Below are 6,640 nucleotides of genomic sequence, written 5' to 3'. Positions count from 1 at the left end.
CCTATATTATACAGATATTCACATTAACAAGACAGTGTAGGTACACCTACAAAGAGCCACTTGGTGTGTTTTCTCAGAAATGCTTTTAGAAGAATGATTCATTACACATCAGAAATAAAAAAGGTACAAAAGCTTTCACTGAGGTGGCATCTTTTCAAAAGGCGCCTTTGTACATATTTCTACCAAAAGTGTAAATATTAGTTTCTGAAAGAAACAAAAGTGTACGTTTTGAAAAGGTACCAACCAAAAGTGACAGCATTTTCTGAGAGTGTAGGACAAGGCAACCAAAATAAATAGATTTCAAATAAATGTAGGTCATGTCCTGTTTCAAATAGAATTTGCACTGGAAACAAATCACTGTTCTGAAATGGATTATAAAGACGTCAAACACTAAAATGGCAAATGGAGGTTAGGGATTCTGTGACAGCAAACCCTCTGCATTGAGTGTGTATACAGTGTATATACTGTAGCTGTAGCTCTAGCACAGTCAATAAAACTAAAGAACAACTTCATATAATCAAACTAATTCATTAAAATGAAAGGTATGGCCATTAATTAGCATTTATTAATCCGTCTTCCCCTCAGAAAGCCCCCCTGAGCTAGATTGTGACTGCTGGCAGTGCTGGCTGATACTGCAAACAGCGTGTCCTGCATGTTCTCTTCTCTCTGCCATTTTGGCTTTTGTTTGTGGCTACAGATGCTGCCACAAGACAGGTGAGATTTATATATATAATTTAACAACTGACTATCTAGTCTACTAGATATAATACAGTTTATATTTCCTGTAGCTCTATGTTTGAGGGAGTCATATTTTGAAGAACTGTCATAAGAGATAAGCCTCTGATTCTGCCATTCACAGTGCTGAAGGAGTCTGAAGGTCATCAAAGCAGTTCTGAGATGCGAAGACAGTTGAGCCAAGAACAGGAAAACTCAGCAGCCCACAAATATGCAGAAAAGTGCTAAGACATGAGTCTGAAATTAGTTTACAATAGTCAATATTTCATCTAATAATTTATCAACTCAGCACAGTCTGCAACCACAAAACCAAACCAAACAAACCCTACTTTTAACGTACTGTATGAGCACAGTGTATTAGTCTAGACGATAGACAATATTCATGTCATTTGTATTTCATGCAAAGTCAAAATTATGTAATTCTATTTGAAATTTTTATATTTTCTTCTACCACTATACTAATGAAGCATTTTTTTCTAAACCCACCAATAATGGTACACAGTTGTTTTACAATCCAAAAATTATTATCTACTTACAGTATATAAAACATTTCCACAGGATGTCCATACAGAAGTTTGCTATGCATCACTGAACATCCCCAAACGAGGAAGCAAACAGACAAAGAGCAGCCGATTGCAAAGCTCTGACTTCAGTGTATATGATGGCATAAAAATGCACACTTAGGTAAAGGATTCCGTACATTCAGCTGCATCAGTTACCTACAAAATAAATGAACAAAAAATACTGAAATAAAATACTGATACTGATATGGATAAAAACATTTACAGTATATATGAGAAAGACTACTTGCAATTTCGACAAACATCTACAAAGTATTCAAGAGAGCTCTATCTATCTATCTATCTATCTATCTATCTATCTATCTATCTATCTATCTATCATTTTATTTGTAGAATATAAACTGGGGTTCAAATTAAAAAGACAACAAATGTAAATACTAATTTTGTTTATCCATAATACATGATCTGGTGACTGGCATCTAATGTGTTGGAATATCTCAAACACACAGCTAACTTCAGTCCCAAGGCATTTTCATTACATTTGTTTGTAATTTAAACAGTTATTTGACTTTCATAATTTGAACAGTTATGCGAATTTCATATTTTTCAAACTAGAACTAGTAAATTTATTAAATATGATATTTCTTTACACAGATGCTATCCCCCTGACTTTGTGTAACTGTGGTGTGTCTCTTTAAATAACCAGCATTTACTTGTGTAAATAATATTGGAAAATTCCACACCAGTATGACAGCATTTGAACCTAATAATACAATAATACCCAATTTATTTTCTTTTCTTGAAAAGTTTTTTCCCCCAGAATTGTCAAAATAAGTGAATGTTATGCTGTACCTTTTTCTTTGTTTAACAACATGTCTACTATACAGGATTTAACTGGAAAATATATGACTAAAAACAATAAATCAATATTATTTTTTAGACTGGTTGGCCTACTATCCCTCAACCGCTAGATGGTGCCATGTGTTCACAAAAAAGTGAACTCTTCCTTGAGCAACTCTTACTCTGGGAAACAAGCTTGATGGCAGTAAATGGATTTACACTACATTGAAAAAGGAGAAATCATTGAAGAAAGGGTTAAATTTATTACACAAATGCTTTGTCTAAATTTGAATGGTTTTGCATATTTTCAATAATTAAAGAAACTGCAGAAAGGAGCACTGCATATCTGGGGTGGAGGGATGAGGCATGCTTGGGTTTGCAAAACAAACCAATCCATCATCCTTTTTTCGTTTACACTTCCCCTCCCTCCGCACACCCCAGAAAGACTCTTCGAGTCAGTCTCTCAAACTGCCACATGAAAGCAGATGACCAAAATAGGAGAGGACTGACTAAGAGGGATGGGAAAAAAATGTAAAGAAAGAATTGGAATAAGTGGAAAAGAAATGACAGAGGGTGGAAGAAAGAAAGAGACATGGATAAAGGGAGGGGATGAGAGAAGGAGAGCGCAGAGTTTTTGATCTGTCGTGTCTCTCAGCAGGAGGGTGAGATGCTAAAAGACTTAACCGGGCTCAGCGGCCACTCCTGCGGTGTGTTTGCGGGGAGGAAGAAGAAGAAGAAAAATGGTTTGACTTTCAGTTTTAGTCATTCCTTTTTAAACTTGTCCAATCGAGCCTTTAAAATTCACCAAGAGCCTTGTAATGAGATTGCAGGTCTAAAATAAGACAGATAAAGAAAAGAAACGAGAGGGAAGAGCGCTGCTGCTACTCGCTCAAGAGGAAGAGAAGCTTGAGGAAACCGTTTATACGCACCTTCACAGATGTATCCATGGAGTGTTCCTCCCTCCACTGTGCATGAGAGAGAAAATACAGGCCGTAATTACTGAGAGCATATGGGAATGTTGTGCTGGATGGGAGGGAGAGAGCAAAGATGAATGAGTAGGTGTATTATGGAGCTTGAAACACATGGAGGCTTCCTCCAGTGGTGCGAGGGCCACATCCATCATCTCCAGCCCCAGTTGAGTCCACTGTTCCCTGGACGCATACAGTGGCAGACAGCCCTGCGATTCAGTGGGAATCCATGCTGGAAATGCCTGAACATTTCAGTTCAACATGCCCACATAGCTTTACCCATTTACAGGATAGTTGACTACTGGAAGACAGACCAGAGAGAGGTGGAAAAAAAAGAACAAGACGGTGTCGATCGGTCAGATATACTACAGCCAATGGAAAGTAAAGATGAAAATATCATCACAATCAGTTATTAATTGTTTGACTAAAAGTGATTGCGCTGGGCATTTTCATGGCATTTATTTATACAGATTTCTTTCTTCAAATGCTGCATAACCTCAGGACACGACATGACACACAGTGTGGGCTGCATCTGTGAAATGAAAAAAAGAAACCAGAAATGTCCATCCCGTTCAGAGCTGATCTGCTCATTTCTGTCTTTTTCCAACCGAAGCAATCCCGGCTCACTCCTGGGCTTTGAAGTACAATCCACACTCTCTCCACCTGGCAGCCAACAGCATTACACAGTGCAGCTTTTCTGGGTTCTTCTTGTTGATTCCACTCACAAACACAAACCTGCACGTCTAGCCAAATGAGCTTATCCAACAGGATTGAGTGGAGCTGGACATTATGGTTTTAATTATGCCAAGCGAACAATGCTATCTATAGAAAGGACATGTATTAATCATTTTTCTGTCTTGTTGTGGCGTGATCCACTTAACTTTTTCATGATCTTGACTTATTTTGACCTTTCAAAAGGAATATGTGCTATTTTTAATCCAAAATATGCCATTTACGTCATTTTTTGTGTTTCTGCAGGCATCTCTCAATGATTTTGCAAAAGGCGGATGCCATCTGCAATTATTTTAATGGTTTGCCTGCAGAAAAGACAGGTTTTCTTACACTAATAAGCTAACCCTTAGCAATTGGGTGAGGTTTACTGACCCGTACTCACTGTCGGGTCTATAGGTCAAGGATCCACCTTGTGGAAAAAGTGAGCTATTATAAACAAGTCAAACAACAATATATTGCTCTTGCATGTCTGGTTTAATATTAACTGTTTTTTTTTAGATAAAACACTAGAACTACTACTACCAATATCTAATCTATGGAAAGTATTGTAATTCTAATGTTAGAACTGTAAAGGGCATCTGTGACAGATTCTATAAAAATGAAGAACACATTTTTTGCATTAAATTCTGACATCCAAAGGCACACAAAGACATTTTTTCCTTATTGCATAGATCTCACCCATTTTCCACAAATTGTTACCACTGATTTTCTGTATGGAAGGCAGACAGGGCCAAAAGTCAAAACGGGGCATGTGAAATTTGACCATTTCAACACACAGTTTGTCTGCGTACACATTTCTTTTGTATGTGTAGATATGCACAAGCTGGTCATGTTAAGGTGTCAGTTTTCGCTGCATTTCTTTAGTGCATGTAAAGACGCAACAAATTGGAAATTCTCATGACGTCTGATGTGTTGTATATGTATATATCAATGTACCATCACGTCACATATGCAAATACAGTCTTGAATGCAACAACTTCATTGGCTGCTGTACGTGTTGTCACGTTAATATGGGCAAACAGAGCGTGTTGACGCACTCAAATTTCGTGCATTCTGTTTAAAGACATTTGGCCTCATTCACATTCCATATTTCTGCCACCATAGCGCACGCACAACTGCAGTGATGTAACTGTGACGTTTACTCCTAAAATGGTCGAGAGGGCAAATGGCTCCTATTTATTTCCCACATCTGTTCTGGGGGTATGCAAGTTTGGTGAGCAGGTACGAAATTAGGTGCACAGGTCAGATTACTTTACAGCAGCAGCAAATGCATGCATACAGCAATCCATTGCAGAGTGATGTATTCACTTAACTGTAGGGGGCTTTAAAGTCATAATAAGGGGTTGTGCATTTAAAAAAAATTATATTTATAATATTTCCTGAGGTCCACTTAAAATGTAGGATTTTTACATCAAAACAGTCATAATTTAGAAATAAAAGGCCCTTTGATAATGGTAATGTAACTGTGATATGATTGGGTAGCATCTTTGCATATGAAAGAAGTATTATACATTCAAAATGCAATTTCAATTTCAGTTGCTGCGATTAACTAAATATATTGGTTTATCTTTTCCCTTTGTATATTAAACAAAATGATGATACTAGACTATCATGTCTTAAAGTAAAATGAAGAAAAAAATAAGTGCTTTATTCACCTGGACGAGAGTTTTTATATTGAGATCACAAGAACATTAAGCCATGATCACGAGAAAACAACAAAGAAAAAATAATGAATAATAGTACATAGTCTCTTATCACTTCCGAGAGCTTAAAATTTACAGATGACAAATAGAAAGCTTTGAAGAAATGCAAGGGTGAAGTCTGGTTAACCCTTTTCTCCTGAGCACAACTGACAGAGACAATTACAACCATCTGGTGCTTCCAAACTACTAGGGGTGAGGAGTAGAGAGGACGATGGTGTGATGGAGACGTAGCAGGAATATAATCAAGACTGATGCAATCATTACTGTTGGCATTGTTGCACATCACAGTCACAAATACTCCAGTAAACATACTGAAAGGCGGCATTATTCACATGGATGGTGAGTTCAGGGGAATGTAGGTGTCTGTGCTCAAAGCAGACTCAGGGCTAACAAACAAACTAAATCCTCTGCTCAAGTGCCAGCCTTCTCTTCTTCGCCCAGCCTCGGCCTCGTCAATCCCTCCCTCTTTTTCTTTCTGCATGCTACACAGCCTCAGGTTTAATTGTCCCAGGAGTGGGTTTTCAGCTGTTCATTTATAATGCAGAGAGGCTTTGCCAGGAACTGATAACCTTTACATCAGTACAGAGAGAGGGAAGAAAGAGAGAGAGCCAGAGCAGAAGGAGGAATAAATGAATGAAAGAATACAGAGGGAGAAGAAAACAACAGAAGGGGCGAGTCCAAAAATGAGGAAGCCAAAAGAATTGCACAAGGGTTGAAATGAACAAAGAGACATTATTAGTATGTGCAGAGCGTATGGATCTCAACATGAACAAGGGCGAGAATGAGACGGGTGATTAAAGAAAGCTGTGTGTGAGTGTGTGTTTACACACACTGGAATCCAGCGATGTATGTGAGGGAAGAAATTCAAGGTAAACGGTGGCCAGGTTTGCATCAAGGCATATATTTGCCCAAGAAACACACAGGCAGAAAAAGAGCAGGAGATAAATGACAAATGAGTGTGTGTTTGTGAGAAAGAGATGGATGTGCGGTGTTGTGAGCCGGACCTCGCTCCTTCCGTGTTTGGGAGAGAGATCAATGTTAATGAGGGAGACTAGCATGGCAGTGGAAGCTGATAACACGAAAGCAGTTAATGGTTAATGGAATAATGACAAGCCCAGGTAACCACACTCCTGAAGAGGAG

The sequence above is a fragment of the Sinocyclocheilus grahami genome, unplaced genomic scaffold (genome assembly GCF_001515645.1).
Source record: "Sinocyclocheilus grahami isolate Dianchi unplaced genomic scaffold, SAMN03320097.WGS_v1.1 scaffold12.1, whole genome shotgun sequence".
Lineage (NCBI taxonomy): Eukaryota > Metazoa > Chordata > Actinopteri > Cypriniformes > Cyprinidae > Sinocyclocheilus > Sinocyclocheilus grahami.
The sequence above is the reverse complement of the archived record's forward strand: the minus strand, read 5'-3'. Positions refer to the sequence as shown.